Source organism: Curcuma longa, chromosome 2 (genome assembly GCF_044706935.1).
Source record: "Curcuma longa cultivar G26 ecotype Majalengka, Jawa Barat chromosome 2, ITB_CL_G26_1.1, whole genome shotgun sequence".
NCBI classification, from domain to species: Eukaryota; Viridiplantae; Streptophyta; class Magnoliopsida; order Zingiberales; family Zingiberaceae; genus Curcuma; species Curcuma longa.
In genome coordinates, this window is record NC_133862.1 from 613,888 (window position 1) to 630,420 (window position 16,533).

Sequence of the window (16,533 nt, forward strand, 5' to 3'; positions counted from 1 at the left end):
ATTTTGAGACGGGGAGGCAAGTTTGGGGGGTTTTAGGGTTAGCAAACCCTAAAACCTAGATGAAGGCGACGGCGGCGATCGGGGACGAGAGAGGGCGACGCCGACGACGAGCAGAGAAGGTGAGGCATTTAGATCAGGCATGAATGAAGCTTGCCTTTAGGACCCTCTCTCTGGATGGATGAGAGACCCTTGCTTGAGGGCACGAAGGAATTAACAAGAGAATCAGGGTGTCAGCAAATCATATAAGGTTTTTAATTTATCTTAAGGAAGTTCGTGACCTAATAGGAGTGACTGTAGCCAAACAAGCAGAAGGTTACAGGCAAGCCGAAGACGGGGTAGTGTACTTTTATCCGCAAAGAATGGGATTGACAGCTTTGGCATTCGACTTTGGAAATAGAATAGATCGCTTACCCTGCTTTGGCATGCCAGAAAGGAAGCATTTCGCTGTGGTTCAAGATCATTGATTGAGTAGATCCCGAGACAAAGAGAGTTGAAGTGCTCCGAGGGGGAATACTCTCTCAGGACGAAGGAGAGGCGACGGCGCTCGCCAGTCTCCGCAGAGCTGCGAGATCGGCAGCGACGGGGGCGATGAGCAGGAGAGGCGGCGACGCAGGGCAGACCAGAGGGCACACGGAGGAGGATCGCGATGTTTGGAGATTTACAGTTCGTTAGGAAGGAGGTGAGGGGAAGGGAGAGAAGGGTAAGGAAGGTGAAAGAGAATATTTATTTTTATTTGGGATGAAGTGGGTTAAAAGAGGAAAGATAGAAGAAGGGTAAATTTTATTTTGCATATTTATGAATCAATATAATTTTTATACCTTCGATTTAAGGTATAAGGAAGGGGAAGAATTGTAAGAATTTTTTTTAAATGGGGAACGTAATCAAAGGATATTGGGCATTTGGATGTGCTTCCCAATTTATCCTGATGGTCGGTGGAAAATTTTCGCGGACCGGACCGGCTATTCCCAGGGATTGAGTCCGTAAGACTGATTGGGATTTATCATTTTTATAAGGGGAAGAAAAATTTTAAAATACTTATTTCAATTTTATCCTTATGTTAAAATATTAATTATTAAAATAATTCATTTATTAGGTTTTTACATCGTCGTTCCTCATCACATAATGCAGCTGTCACATAATCTCATCGCTCGCACTCTTCAACATCGACCTTCGTAGTAAATTTCTCTGGAAATAAAACTCAAGAGATTAATCAGTAAATTTTTTATTAGTTTTCGATTTTTACATCAGTAAATTTTTATAGAAATATATGTAAAAATGTTGATTTATTCTTTGCCGTACTAAAGTGTACAGATTCTGTATTTCGCATATTTATTATATGTCTACTCATTATTTCTTTAAATTTTTTTATTTATTTAAAGCATAAATATTAATTTTTGTTGGTTTCATGAGCTATATATATTTTTTCACATATAGATTTATTTTAAAAAGTAAAAATATTTTTGTAATTTTATATATTTAACCTTCATTCCCTTTCCTTTCATTCCAAACAAGGTAACACATGTTACGTTAATGAACCTTCCTTTCCTCCGAAATAAGAAAAATATAAATACTTCTCTTCCCCTCCCTTTTTCTACCTTCCCCTTCCGTTAAAGAACCTTTCCTCATCCCATCCAACCGCCCTGCCACGTCAACGTCACCACCTCAGCGTCGTGCAACAATCACGCAATTTTGATCTTGCAGTATACCAGCTCTATATATATATTCTTAAATGACTGATTCGATTTCATAGCCACCAGAGTAAATCAAGAGAAGCACTCGCACCACCAATCATCAGGAGTAAATCAAAAAATGCTCACAGTGAATGGGTCATCCTGGAGGTGATTGATCTGATCCCATAGAAGTTTCTCACATATCACCAAGATAAATCGAAAAGCACTCATAGCGGATGACCCATCAGTCCAACATTCTTAGGTCAACCGCTCATTAAAGGGAATTCATCCGTTTATTTGCCAAAGCTAGGATTAAATCCTTAGATGCTCAAGGAACTGAGAAGGTGCCCTGCCGCTATAGCATTGCCCCAGGGCCAAAATATTTGTAGCGATAGGGACTGACTTATCATACATAAGGAAATATGTAAATTAATCAAAGGATATATTTACCTACCTTAATCTACAATAAAAGGGTTGAGATTGTCCCTCGAACTAGGATGCAACGGCAGAGCATCTATAAAATTTCTCAAGCATCTAAGATTTAAATTTCAATTATGGTGTACTGCAAGATGAATTTCTTTTAATGGGAGATCGAACTTAAGAAAGTCAAATTGTTGAATCGAGCATCTAAGATTTGAATTTCAACTGCGGTGTATTGATGAATTTTTTCTAATGGGAGATCGGCTTTAAGAAAGTTAGATTGTAATTGAGCCGTTCATTATGAGTGAGTTAGATTGTAATTGAGCCTTTCATTATGAGTGCTTCCATATTTACTTTGATAAAGTGGAAAACTTTCGTAATGTTAAATTGATCCTCTTTAAAATTAATCAATTTTAAAAATTAGATATATAATAACTAAAATAAAAAAGTTGAGGTTATGAGAACTAGTGAACTCCACTCAAATGAGCGTCTACAAAGACACTAGAGAAACAACTCAACAAACAAAAGATAAATATCTAATGATAATAATAAACATAAAAAAAATTCTAGAATTAAAATATTATTATTATAATATATATATATATTTATTGTTTCAGTCTAAGTAGCAGGATGTGTTAAATCTTTGATAAATCACAGATGGGTTGACTTTGGTGATGAATTAGTAATAGCTCTATAACAAGGAAAATCGACTTAAAGAGTTGATTGGAGGAGTTAAATCCGTAAAGAGTTGATTGGAGGAGTTAAATCCGTAAGAGGAAAAAATGAGAGAGGGGGGAAAATAGCTTGTGGATAGAGACTTTTATTTTCGATCATTCTAGGGATATAAGATTTATAGCTCCACCATTGCTTTAACTTATATATGGAGAAGAGTTTAAGGGATATACCTTATGCCCTTATCCCTTCACTTGACATGTCCCTTCACATGCCGGGAGTTTGAGAAATCAAAAGTCGGAGGGCTCGACAAGTTAGGAAGTCGTAGCAAATCAAATCGATTGATACTTGGATATTTACGTTGATCAAATCCTAGACACCTGGTGTTGATCGAGTCTGTGCCACATGACTTCTATATTAATCAAATCTTGACTTTGTTTTATATGACTTCTATATTGAACAAGTCAAAAACCTACCACGTAGAGCCTCGTATATAATTATATGAGGTCTGCTTCTCCCACCCCCCATCACCGCACACCCCCCTCCCACTTCTTCTCTCTCCTCTTCTAATGACCTTTTTATCCTTTTATTTATTTATTTATTTATTTTTTAATTTTTAAAATTTTTATTTAGTTTTATTTTTTAATTAATTTTATTTAAAAATAGCTCTCATATATTTTTATTTTTATTTAGTTTTATTTTTTAATTAATTTAATTTATTATTATTTTTCATCAATACGATATTTTTTTTCAATTTTATTTAATTTTTATTTAATTTTATTTTTTAATCAATTTCGTTTATTATTTTTTATCAATACTTTATTTTTAGAATTTTATATAATTTTATTTAGTTTTATTTTTAATCAATTTTATTTATTATATTTTTTCAATTTTATATAAATTTTATTTTTTAATTAATTGTATTTATTATTTTTTTCATAATACTTGTATTTTTTTCAATTTATTATTTTTTAAATTTTGTTTTTTTATTGATTTTATTTTTTTGTTAATCAGTTTTTTTTCAATATTTTTTATCAGTTTTATTTTTTTGAATAATTTTTTAATATGTTTATAATTTTTGTTTATTTTTAGTTATAAATTTTAGTTAAATAATAAACAAATTTAATTTAAAAATAAAACTAAATAAATATATATATATAAGTAAAATAAAATAAAAAAATAAAGAAAAAAGGGTATAAAAGTCATTTGAATAGGAGAGAGAGAGAGGAGGGGAGGGGGGTGCGGTGGTAAAGGGGTGGGAAAAGCAATTTGCTAATTATATACATAAAAGGTCACGGTTAGATGATCCCTAAACTAACCTTCTTCCGCCCTTGAAAGGGTGAGAAGAGGTGATCGAAGGTGGCATCTCATTAAATCCCTTATTCATGATTTAAATTAGATTATCCTTATTTAAAATTTAATTTATTTAAATCCATGTGACTCTAATCACCACACCTAATTAAAATTTAATATGCAAAAATTTGATATTTAAAATTACGAGCAAACTACAAGTTTGCAATTAGGTCAAGATAGAGTTCATGAGCTAATGGATGACAAGTTACAATCAAGAGATTAGCGGCTCACGAGTAGCTCATGAGCTTGCTAGGTTGTGAGTACTTGAGTGGATGACGAGCTACGAGTAGGAGGTTGGTGGGCTCGCGAATAAGTTACAAACTCATTGCCAGACGATTGATGGGCTCATGAGTAGGTGTGGAGCACATTGTTAGCGGGTGAGCTCGTAGGTATGTACTGGGGCGGAGCTAGGATTTTTATCGAGGGGGGGCCATTTTTTCTGGCTGTTATGGTTATTTACATGCCATTGCTTGTGTAACAGAAGTGTTTATTTCGTGCAAACAAAAAAAAAATCACGCGCAAGAAATAGAAAACATCTTTTTTTCCCTCATTGCTTTTGATTTGTGGGTTTGTCCGTATCTTATTTTTACATCCGTGTGGTGGGATCTTCCTTCTGGGAGATGGTGGACTCGGTGGATGTGGTGTTGGAGTTTTTGAGAAGGAATCGGTTCACGAATGCAGAAGCTGCTTTGCGAGGGGAGCTGAATGCACGGCCAGACTTGAATGGATTCCTTCAAAAGCATCTCGCCGAGGAGAAAGAAGAAGCGGGAAAAACAATTGGAGAAGTTGATAGCGTGAGGCAGCAAAGTATGAATAGCGTGGGGACTTCTAAAGAGTTCATTGTCAAGGAAATTGAAGTAGGAGTAACTGGTAACAGGTTCAACAGCAAGAAATGTGTTGGTTTTGGTCAGGATAGTGATAATAGCTCTGCAGATCTTTACCCTTGGAATTTTGGTTCCAATAGCAGTAATCCAAATTCAGGTTTGAAAGACACTGGTGCTATTATCAACACCTTTACTGACCTCTTGTTATCAGAAGAGCCAAAGCACCGTCGTGGTTCTTTTGTGGCAGAAAGGAGAGATCGTGCTGTTGGCAACTTGGCACTGAACCTGAGCATGCTGAAGAGCCAACAAGTTCTTATGCTGGGAAAAGAGATAAAGATGACCTTGTTGACATGAAGCTTGAGATCAACCAGTCTGGACTTCATAAGGATATAAATGCTTATTCTCAAGACCATTTTGTTAACGACTTGTGGACAAAGTCAGGGGGGCAGGGGGGGCGACCGCCCCCAGGCGCCCCCCCTGTGGCTCCGCCCCTGGGTATGTAGTTGAGAGCATCATGTGGTAAAAGATGAAGACGCTCATCTTGGATGCCTTTTAATGTCGATTTCATAGCGATTTGAAAGAAATAAATCATAATGAACGAGCAACCTTTTTAGGTGGAAGAGATTTTATTCTCTAAGAGATTATTCTTCGGGGATTCGATCCCTACTCTCATGTGACAATTTAATTACCACTTGAGTACCAACTTGACTATATATGTTCATGGAATATAACGAAGAGCATCATGGTATAAGGGGAGAGAATGCTGCTCACGAGGAGGGGTAAGCGGCAAAGAAAATTTTAGAAGTAGGAAGGAGAATAGTGTTGTTTTACTCGATTTTGGGCATATCAAATTTTGGCCAAAAGTCATCAGCAATTATTGGAGTTTTTTTTTTGATAATTAATTTTGTGTTCGAGGACCATAGTTTTTATATGCATTTCAAGAAAACTTTACCACATCGATGGGTCATGGATCATCTAATTTGCTAATGTTCGAGTTTTATAATCGAACGTTCGAGTTTTACTCGATTAATCTTAAAAATAGACAATTTTCTCTCTTGATTGGCATTTTGTTTTTACAATCATTGATGATTTTAATGTGATTGAAAAATGATTGAAAAAGGTTTGTATCATGCCCAAGCAATTGATGATTTCAGTGTGGTTGAAAAAGGTTTAAGTTAGATGTAATATATTTTCAATCTAGTAAATTTGAAATTTTAATTTTATTTATTTATTTTTAAAAATCTCTATTGTTTTAGTTTATTCAATTCAATCTGGATTATAAAATTTAGTATAAAATTGAACCGCGCATCAACGATTGACTAATGTGTTTGTTGGATTGCAAGGATGTAAACATAGTCCCACATCTAAAATACATGGAAAAGATCATGAGGTTAAAAGGATGGAAAGTATCTCCATTAGTATGAGATCTTTTGGAGAGAGCCCAAGAACAAAGCCATGAGGGTTTAGGCCCAAAGTGGACAATATCATACCATTGTGGAGATATTTTGATTCCATCGGTACTAACATGTGGTATCAGAGTGAGACCGCTCTTCACCAGACTAACCGTCAGATGAGCTATGATCCAGATCTAACCATGTGGTTTGAATCTTAAACAAAGGAAGTGAGTGCTCCCGTGTCTAAATTAAGAGGACCAGATACCAGGTGAAAAAGTCTTAGTAGGTCGGGTGGACCGAGGGGCAAAAAGTCCTAGTTGCGACTAGGTGGGAAGTCCTAGTAGGTCGGGTGGACCGAGGGGCAAAAAGTTCTAGTTGCGACTAGGTGGGAAGTCCTAGTAGGTCAGGTGGACCGAGGGGCAAAAAGTTCTAGTTGCAACTAGGTGAGAAGTCCTAGTCGGGTGGACCAAGGGGCAAAAGTCCTAATTGCGACTAGGTAGGAAGTCTTAGTAGGTGGACCGAGGGGCAAAAAGTTCTAGTTGCGACTAGGTAGGAAGTCCTAGTAGGTGGACCGAGGGGTAAAAAGTCCTAGCTGCGGCTAGGTGGGAAGTCCTAGTAGGTCGGGTGGACCGAGGGGCAAAAAGTCCTAGCTGCGGCTAGGTGGGAAGTCCTAGTACGTCGGGTGGACCGAGGGGCAAAAAGTCCTGATGGGTCGAGGATTCAGACATCAAAAACGACGTTGAGGGGGGCATGTGGTCCTTTGTTTGAGGAGGGATTGTTAGGTTGAAAGGGTGTAAACATAGTCCCACATCTAAAGTACATAGAAAAGATCATGAGGTTAAAAGGATGGAAAGTATCTCTATATGTATGAGGCCTTTTGGGGAGAGCCCAAGAACAAAGACATAAGAGTTTAGCTCCAAAGTGGACAATATCATACCATTATGGAGATATTTTGATTCCATCGGTACTAACAGTGTTATGATCAACTATCATAAATCAAACACAGAAAATTTAAAAAATCATTAGTTGAATGATGCTGATTTGATAACCGATCGAATTAATTGATATTATATTAATTTAATTTGTTTAATTTACTCGATTCGATTTTAACTGAGTCTTAGTTATCCCTATGACAACAAATATTAAATTGGACAATAACTTGAAAGCTAAAAGTGTAATGATAGAGTTTTTTTTTTAAAACTTAATTAGTGGTTTATTATTGCATCAGATATTTTTATTTAGACTATGAATGATTATGGACCAGATTCCATTAATATAATCCAAAAGAATCCCACTTGGTGGCATTGAAGAGTATCTAATGTATCGCAACACCTAACTCGAATAAAAAATAATAAAATAATAAAATAAATATAAACAAATAAGATGTAATAGCCCCAGCCGATGCAGCACTAAATGGTCCCATGAATTCTCACTCATAATTATATATATAAAAGTAATATCCGGCGACTTAAAATATGCGACCATATATGATATCAGAATCAGAGTATCCGAATATTCTCATGCATCGTGACCAACTGCAGTTTTTCGATTTACCTCCTCATAAATGGTCATTGGACCGATCGTGTGAGATCGCTAAGGTGACGGATTCCACCTTTTACAGAAGAATCAGAGCATCCGAAAAAATTTCAAACACATGAAACAAAAATAATATCATTTTATATTATATATTTATATATATATATATATATATATATATATATATATATATATATATATATATTATATTTCATACTATAACTCAACCTCTAAATCCTAAATAGAAAATCTTACATGATTTAATCATAAATAAATAAATAAATAATAATTTTTATTTTATTTATTTTTAATAATTTAATAATATAATCCAACTCCTAAACTCTAAAGGGAAAATCTTAAATCAATCTCCTTATAAAATAACACAGCTACCCTTGAATATACTGTTTGATATTATTATCTCATGCATACTTATTAAACAGTCGGTCAATTATATAAATAATAGAATAAGCTTGTATTATAGCAGCTATAAATACAATATATATTTGTCTTATTTAGTAATATTCATATTGTAACCGTTAAGAAATTATAATAATATTATTTTAACCATTACAATTTTGTAACTATTACAATACAAATTTATCTTATTCACATAACTATTAATCGATTGAATCAAAATAGAATAGTTATGTTATTCTTTTCATAAAAGATTGAAAGAGTGTGAAATAATTAATTAAGAGGGAAAAAAAAGCTATTTTGAGTTTTATAAAATAAATAAATAAATAATATTATTTAATAAAAGATGAAATCCATCACTTCAATGATGTTACACGGTTATCGATTTCATGATCATTTATAAAGAAGTAAATCGAAAAATTATAATTGACTACTATAAGAGACGCATTATTTTGATTTTATCAAGATTTTATTATTGTCCATTTTAATAAATCTGTCTCACAATAATCAATTCAATTATGATTATTACGATGTGAGGGTAATAATCCTCTTATTAATCGTTGGAGAAGATATTAACTTGTCTCCCAAGGAGATGCACCCACGTGCACCCACGTGGCTGAAAGCTCAGCCGGCGATGGGGCGGCGCAACCAACGAGTTGACGTGGTGGAAGGGAGGGCGGGGACCGGGCTGGCGGCTGGTGCTGGCGGTTGCGACGTCGCCGTCCGCTGAGCATTTCCGGCGGAGCGCTCATAAATCACGTCCCCATGGAGAAATCAACGCCCTCCCGCATGACGCAAATCCATGCACACAAATTATTCAGATATTTTTTACCCTTTAATTTAATTAGAAAATAAATTTATTTTCTCAAGGAGATTATGAATATTATTTGACAACTATATGCTACCTAACACCTAAAAACATGTAGAATTTTAAAAATCAAATTAATGTACGTAATTTATGAGGACAATTTAAGTGGAAGATTTTTTTTAATCAAAAAGGCATTCCTTATTATCTTTATTGATATCTTACCCTTATTAATTATATCTTACTTTGAAAAAAAAATACCCTTATTCTAACTCTGTTGTAGTAATTTTGATTAAAATTATTCTATCAAAACTACTTAATTATTGATTAAAACAAATATTATTGAGGTAGTTTTGGTCAGAAATGGCTCAAATTACTCCATGGTAGAACAACTTTTTTTATAATTCAGATACCCTAATTTCACTTGATTAATTTTGAAGATAGATGATCTTCTTTTTGATTCGCATACCAAGTAAATTCAGAATATAACTTATGCACATTCAAAAGATGACTTTCACGATATTCATCCCATTTAAAATTTGAACCTTGAAACTTTGCTCAATAAATTGTTGCTTGTTTGAATAATTTTTGATTAAAATTATTCAAGTTGCTATAATGTTGGACAAAAATCAAGAAGGTGTTTTTTTCTCCAAATTATCAAAGAGGCACTCCACTTTTATTTTTTTTTATCAAAGGGCACTCACTCTACTTTTCCCTTTTGGATTTGTATCTGTAGAAGTTGCAAGAAGAATAATTTTTGTTAGTTACTTTTGATTATTTGTAAATATTGAGGTGATTAAATATATCGTACTTTTGTATTTGTGATTTGTTTGATGAATTTATAATATTATGATAATTTTGTCATCTTGCTCGATCATAATTTACAAACAACATAAAAAAAATATTTAATGACATCGGTTTGGAAGTGTTGTCGTTAAGTGATATTACATCGGTCGAAAACCGTTGTTAAAATTGATGTTAAACATATATTACATTGGTTTTACACCGTTGCAAAATCGATGTCATTGAATGATATTACATCGGTCACAAACCGTTGTTAAAATTGATGTTAATTACATATATTACATCGGTTTTACACCGTTGCAAAACCGATGTCGTTGTGATACATATATTACATCGGTTTTACACCGTTGCGAAACCGATATCGTTGAGTGATATTACATCGGTTTTACATCGGTTACAAACCGATGTCGTTGAGTTGTATTACATCGGTTACAAACCGATGTCTAAAATGTCAGACTTTTTACAACGTCTTCATAGACATCAGTCGATTTTCTCATAGACCGATGTCTATGACTGTTTTTGTTGTAGTGATACTATTATCTCCCATCTAATTAATATTTGAACTGGTCTGACGCGTTATAGCAGTTAAGAAATCATAACTACTTAATTAACGTGAATTCTTATTAACGTTGTAGCAGCTAGCTACGAAATCGTAACTATTACAATGCGCTCGACTGACTCAAGATTTAGGTGAAAAATAACCGTGTTGAACTGTACTCAAGTACAATTAAGTAATTATATATAGTTAAATAGTAGAATGAGACCCCCTTTTGATAAAAAAAAATTATAGCGACCCTTTTCTGATTTGAAATTTTTTTTTACCATTTTGACTTTTGCCCAAATACTTTTGAAATACAAGATGCCTTTTATTTTATTTTTTAAAAATAAAATACTTTTTAATGATAGTAAAGAAAAAAAAAAATCCCTTTTAAATGGACCACAGCTATCTATAATCAACTATGTATACATGACTACGTAAAATAAATTATATGGTTGCATGTGCATGTCAATGGATGCCTTGCCTTGAGAATCTTCTTCCATTGGATTGAATGAATACACACTCTGATTGAGATTGAGAGACCTACGTAGAAATCGATTTGCCAATCAACTCTAGCGAAATTATTCCGATCCCTCACCTTTTTATATAATTGTTTCGATGTCTCGATCCCGATTGATATCGACATCGAGATATATAGACAAGTAACAATCTAAATAGACAAAAAAGAAGGAAAAGGATTGACAATCTCCTCTAATTTATCTAATATCAATTGTTTGATTGATACATAGTCGTTCTCTATAGGGAGTTTATATATAGTTATAGCCTTATAGGGAGGGAACACAACCTTAAAATGTTAGGGTGCCCTACTATAGTTATGGACAACGACTCGGAGAAGTGTCCTTTAAGTTCTCGTGGCTTGGGAGATTTTCATGACTTTGTGTGTCATTTTCGCTCATTCTTCCAAGGGCACTGCAAGCATATGTATGTGTGTGTGTATGTGCTCGAGAAAATGGTCGGGGGATTTGCTCACCTAATGTTTGGACCATACCTGGATCGGTGTGGCTCCAAGGGGACAAAGAAGCGAGAGGGTCCCTTGTTGTAGGGCTTCTTGATTCTCTTGCTCTACCAAGTCACATGCCATATCCCTTTCATCTATTTATGTTGGATGACAATTGTACTCAATCAATTATTACTTCTTATTATTATTGTAGCTTAATAACTTATTTATGCTTCTTGTTTATTAGGGTTTTAGGGTAAGCATAGGCGTATAAACGAGGTGAGTCAAGCCAAGGTTAGTTGTATTCAAGTTGGTTTATTACTTATCGATCGAGCTTGCTCAAATTTGTTTATTAAAAGTCTTATCGAGCTCGAGTCAAATTCAAGCTAAGCTTATTTATAAACATTGTTCAAACTTTTAATTAAGCTCAACTATTATTATAATGTATGTTAAATTTTTATGTATTCATAAAATTTATACTATTTCTTTATTTTCAATATATTATACATACTAGATTTGAAAAGAACATAAAAAATCTATAAAATTGTTTACAAATATTTTCATATATACTATTTACGGGAATTAAATTTTATATAAGTTAATAAATAAATTTATTCATAAATTATTCATGAACATTATCCATGAATGCTAATGAACCACGAGCTCACTAGTACTGTTTAAGTGTGTTTATTTTACTTCTGGAGCATGGTTGAGTTGATTACTACGGGGTAGACTTGCTGAAGTGGGCAAGGGTCGAATTTTGACGAAACCGAGGCAATGCCCTCCCCCATAGTGGCCAACTGCAGTTTCCTAATTTATCTCCTCATAGATATATGGTCGTGGAGCCGACCATGTGGAGTCACTAGGATGGCGGATTTCACATTCTTGTTGAAATGTGTTTATTTTATATATTCTTTTACAATTGAACGAATATAAATGAGTTTTATCAAACCGAATAACAAGTTGGTTTATGAACATCCAATTCATTTACAACCCTAGGTATGCATCAATAATCATAACTATGGTAAATATAATTATGGTATGGTATGTTGATCCAAAGTTTTGGATTTGGTTAGTCAACTTGTTAAGTTGACGACATCAGTATGAAGACATGGATTAAGTTCTCTTTTAAAATACTCGATACACTCTTTTGATTATAAGACACCTCTTTGTGTGTGTTCCAGCTGGATGTTTTGGACGATCAAACCACCAGTAAACAAATCACCAACTCACGCACTGCTGCTCCTGCTAGTGAATGGACTTGAGGAGAAGCTGAATGAACGGATTAGATGGGCGCTAGGGATTTCCGATAGACCACTCTGATACTCAAGCTAAGTCAGTACTGGTAGAAGAAGAAGAAGGAAAAATATGTGAAGTTACTCAACTTGCGGAGAGAGATCTTTCATACCTGTAAGAGGGTTTATATACTTTTTTTTTTGGCAAAAGAAAAGAGGATTTATATACTTATGAGAGGGAATATCCACGTTGATATGGGGCAAACCTCTGTTGGGGCCGAGGGGGCAGGTTCTAATTATTGCTGATAGGAGGCTCTTATATGAGGCATCTGGAGGACCAAGTCTGCTAACCTCATAACTGCCCTGTGACTCGACAATGCTGATTATTCTTACCTTTTGGTTGTATATATGCATAGACACAAGGGGATTCAGGAAACAAGACCTGATAACCTCGTAACCACCCTGACCCCTGGCAGGGCTCACACGTTTGGGGGATTTTGGCATCTTCTATGGTAGGCAGAGGCGGTGGTTGAGGTGAGGCGTGGAGAGATCGAGCAAGCCGAAGGGCTGCTTAACTGAGGGAGTTGGAAAGGATGAGTGGTGGATGAGTTGTGTCATCCGAGAGTTGGATTTGTCGAGTTGCGGAGCAGTTGAGTGGCCGGGACAATCCAGAGGTAGATTGGATGAGTGATCGAGAGGCTGAGAGACCGGGAAGAGGTGAGCTGAAGTGGCCAAGAGAGCGAGACAACTTAGGTCGGGATGACCGAGTGATCGAGATGACCGAGAGACCGAGAGGGTCTAGGTCGGGATGGCCGAACAACCAAGATGACCGAGAGACCGAGATGATCTAGGTCGAGATGACCGAGCAACTGAGATGACCGAGGGAGATGGTTGAGAGACCGAGATGGCTCGAGTCGGGATGGTTGAGAGGCCGAGATGCCAAAAGACCGAGACAACTTAGGTCGGGATGGCCGAGAGATACAATGATCTACCATTTGAAATAGAAACACTGTAAATTTTGATACTTTTTGAAAAGGAGGAGAGACAAAATTCAAAAGGATAACTCACGACTTAAGAATTAAATGATTTGGGTAAAAAGAGGTGTCATTAATTTATATGGATAAAAAGTTCTATCAACTTAATTAAGTTAATATATATTTTTTCATTTGTTGCTACATTAATTGCTAATTAATTAATTTCCAATATTAATTGATTAATTTCTCTCGTTCCTTTTGTAGCCAAGTTTCATAAAATAATTATAATTTCTCAATCTTATTACTCTTTAGTGGTTTATTACTCTTTAGTGGTGGACCTTCACCAATAGAATTGACACAAATGCTTTCAACTATTAAGTTCATTCTAAAAAACTATGTCAAATAAGAGTTTCAAAAATATATCAAATAAGAGTTGAAACGAGAAACTATTACATCAAAAGAGGTAACTTATGACTTTGAACCTTTTGTAGTGGAATATGATCGACTTTAATTTGGCATTCTAATAAACTATGTCTTGAATTGTTCACCTGTCATATCCACAATATAGTTCCTCTAAGTTTCTATCAGTTCTTTGTTATGTTTGTTTTGGTGATGGACAATGCTTGAAAATTCATAACTACTAATAGTTTTGAAGCGACCCTCACTCTGCACTGATATCTAAAGTATTATGTAATATCCTATTATACCATCTACGATAAAATATAGGAAACTTTAAGAATCTTTGTTCACTGTTTATCCATTTGTAGGTCGTACTTTCTTATCACAAGAATGAGTTTGAGTAATTATTCATAGGTGCCTCGAGTTTTGTAGCTTGGTTGTCCTTTTTGAACCATGGATTTGGGATCTCTAGTCAACATGGTTGAGTTACAACTACTCAATTCATGTGTTGGGTTTTAGATCGATTCCCTAGATAAGTAGTCTACTTGATATCTAGGTAAGCCATTAGTAAGAGGATCCACAAATTTCTCCTTTGATTTCACATAGTCGCCAACAGAGATAAATTGTCTAATGATATTATGTCTGACGAATGTGTTGAGATTTATCAATTTACTTGTTACTCTATGCCCTCCCTATAATTGCTTGGCTATCATAGTGTATTATAACTATCAACATAGGCTTTGTCCAACTCAAAATGTCCTGTAAGAAGTTGTAGTGACATTTTGCTTCTTCTCCAGCTTTATCTTAGGTTATGAACTCGGACTCCATAGTAGATTGAGCTATACATGTTTGTCTTGAGGGCTTCCAAGACACTGCTCCTCTAATGGTAAACACATAACCACTTATGGATTTGAAATCTTTTATATTAGTTATCCAATTAGGATTATTGTATCCTTCTAGTATGATTGAATATCACCCATCGGGGCATGGTGCAACAGTAAGACATTAAGTAGATTCACTAAACATTCACGGTTTGAATCCCAACTATGGCCCACTACAAAATATTTTCCTTCAAATACGAGATCTTAATGAGATTGTGATAATAATATTCCTTCAAAGATGAGATCTTAATCCCTCATATCACATTTGATAAACTCATATCCTTTATAACAAAATGTTGTGCCTTAATGTTTTTTGTCATGTGATCCATTTCCATCTAATCCTAGAGCTATCAAACGGGCTAACCCATTAGAAATTCATCATATGAAAGGGGTGATACGGATTGAACCACCAACTTAGTGGGTTGAAAAATCTTCAACCCAACCCAACTCAAGACATATTACGAGTTAGGCGGGTCAACCCGGATTACAGACCTTTCAAAAAATAAAAAAATATTAAAATATTAAAATTTTTAAGTTTGGATTACAGTTTAAATCAGTCAAATTGAAATAGTGATCTTAACCCGTCTAAATTGCAATCCAAACTTAAAAATTTCAATTAGTCTTCTACTTTAATTTTAAATTTTATAAAAAAAAATAAAAATTTTCCAACTCGTGGGCCAATCCAAGCCCACCACTAGGCCAACCCACGCGGGCCGCGGACCTAGATGAATCGACCCACCTTAAAATGAGTTGATAAAATTTTAATCCAACTCATATAAATTATTTGATGGGATAGACCAATCCGACGTGCCCAATCGAAATTGACGGCTCTATCCAATCCTTCTCTCACATAAATTATCGATGGGATGAACCAATCCGACGTGCCCAATCGAAATTGACGGCTCTATCCAATCCTTCTCTTCTCTAGTCCCCAACATATCATGATCCACTGAAACAACCAACTTGATCTAAATATTTAGCCGTACCAAAGTCATTTTAAGCTCGATTTAATTTAACTAGATTACTTTATTTAATAAATATATGTTTCTTAATCTAAATATTTAAACCTTAAATCTAATTAATCATAAAGATGAATAACCCAGTCTCACGACTTCAAACTCTACGCACTCTTTTTTCAATAAAAGATGAAATCCACTATCTCAATGATCCTACATGATCGGTTCCACGACCATATGATGAGAAGTAAATCGAGAAACTACATGCAGTTCGCTACGACGAAGGAGGACATTACCTTGGCTTTACCCGAGATTCAACTTTTATCCACTTCAATAACTCTGCTCCGTTACATAATCGGGACTCCCCGGCACCAATCAACTCAACTATGCTCCGAAGACCAAACTCTACGCACTCGCACTCTAAAATGCTATCATTCTTATCTCTTAACACTACCTTATCCTGAGGGGCTTACCTTATTAAATAAACATGAGTAATATAAAGCTTGGCTGGGGCCTAAGTTATGACCTCTATCCGTTGCTTCCCCACCTCCCACTTTAAAAAAGGAAGAGGATGAGAGGGGCAATGGCAGAAGCCCCCTCTCTCCTTCCTTCTTCTTCTTCTTCTTCTTTCCTTCTTCTTCTTCTTCTTCTTCTTCGACATCGATCGATCCCTTTTTGGGTGGGGAGTGGGGGGTGGGGG

General features: G+C 35.1%; 1 protein-coding gene across 1 annotated transcript in view; it reads right to left on the minus strand.

Moving 5' to 3' along the window:
* The window catches only part of LOC141820036 (SWR1-complex protein 4-like), a 47,338-nt gene extending 46,817 nt beyond the window's left edge, over positions 1 to 521 (minus strand). The window contains exon 1 of the mRNA XM_074707326.1: positions 412 to 521. The gene's annotated coding sequence lies outside the window, so the exon portion shown is untranslated. The remainder of the gene's footprint in view (positions 1 to 411) is intronic.
* Positions 522 to 16,533: the final 16,012 nt, after the last annotated feature.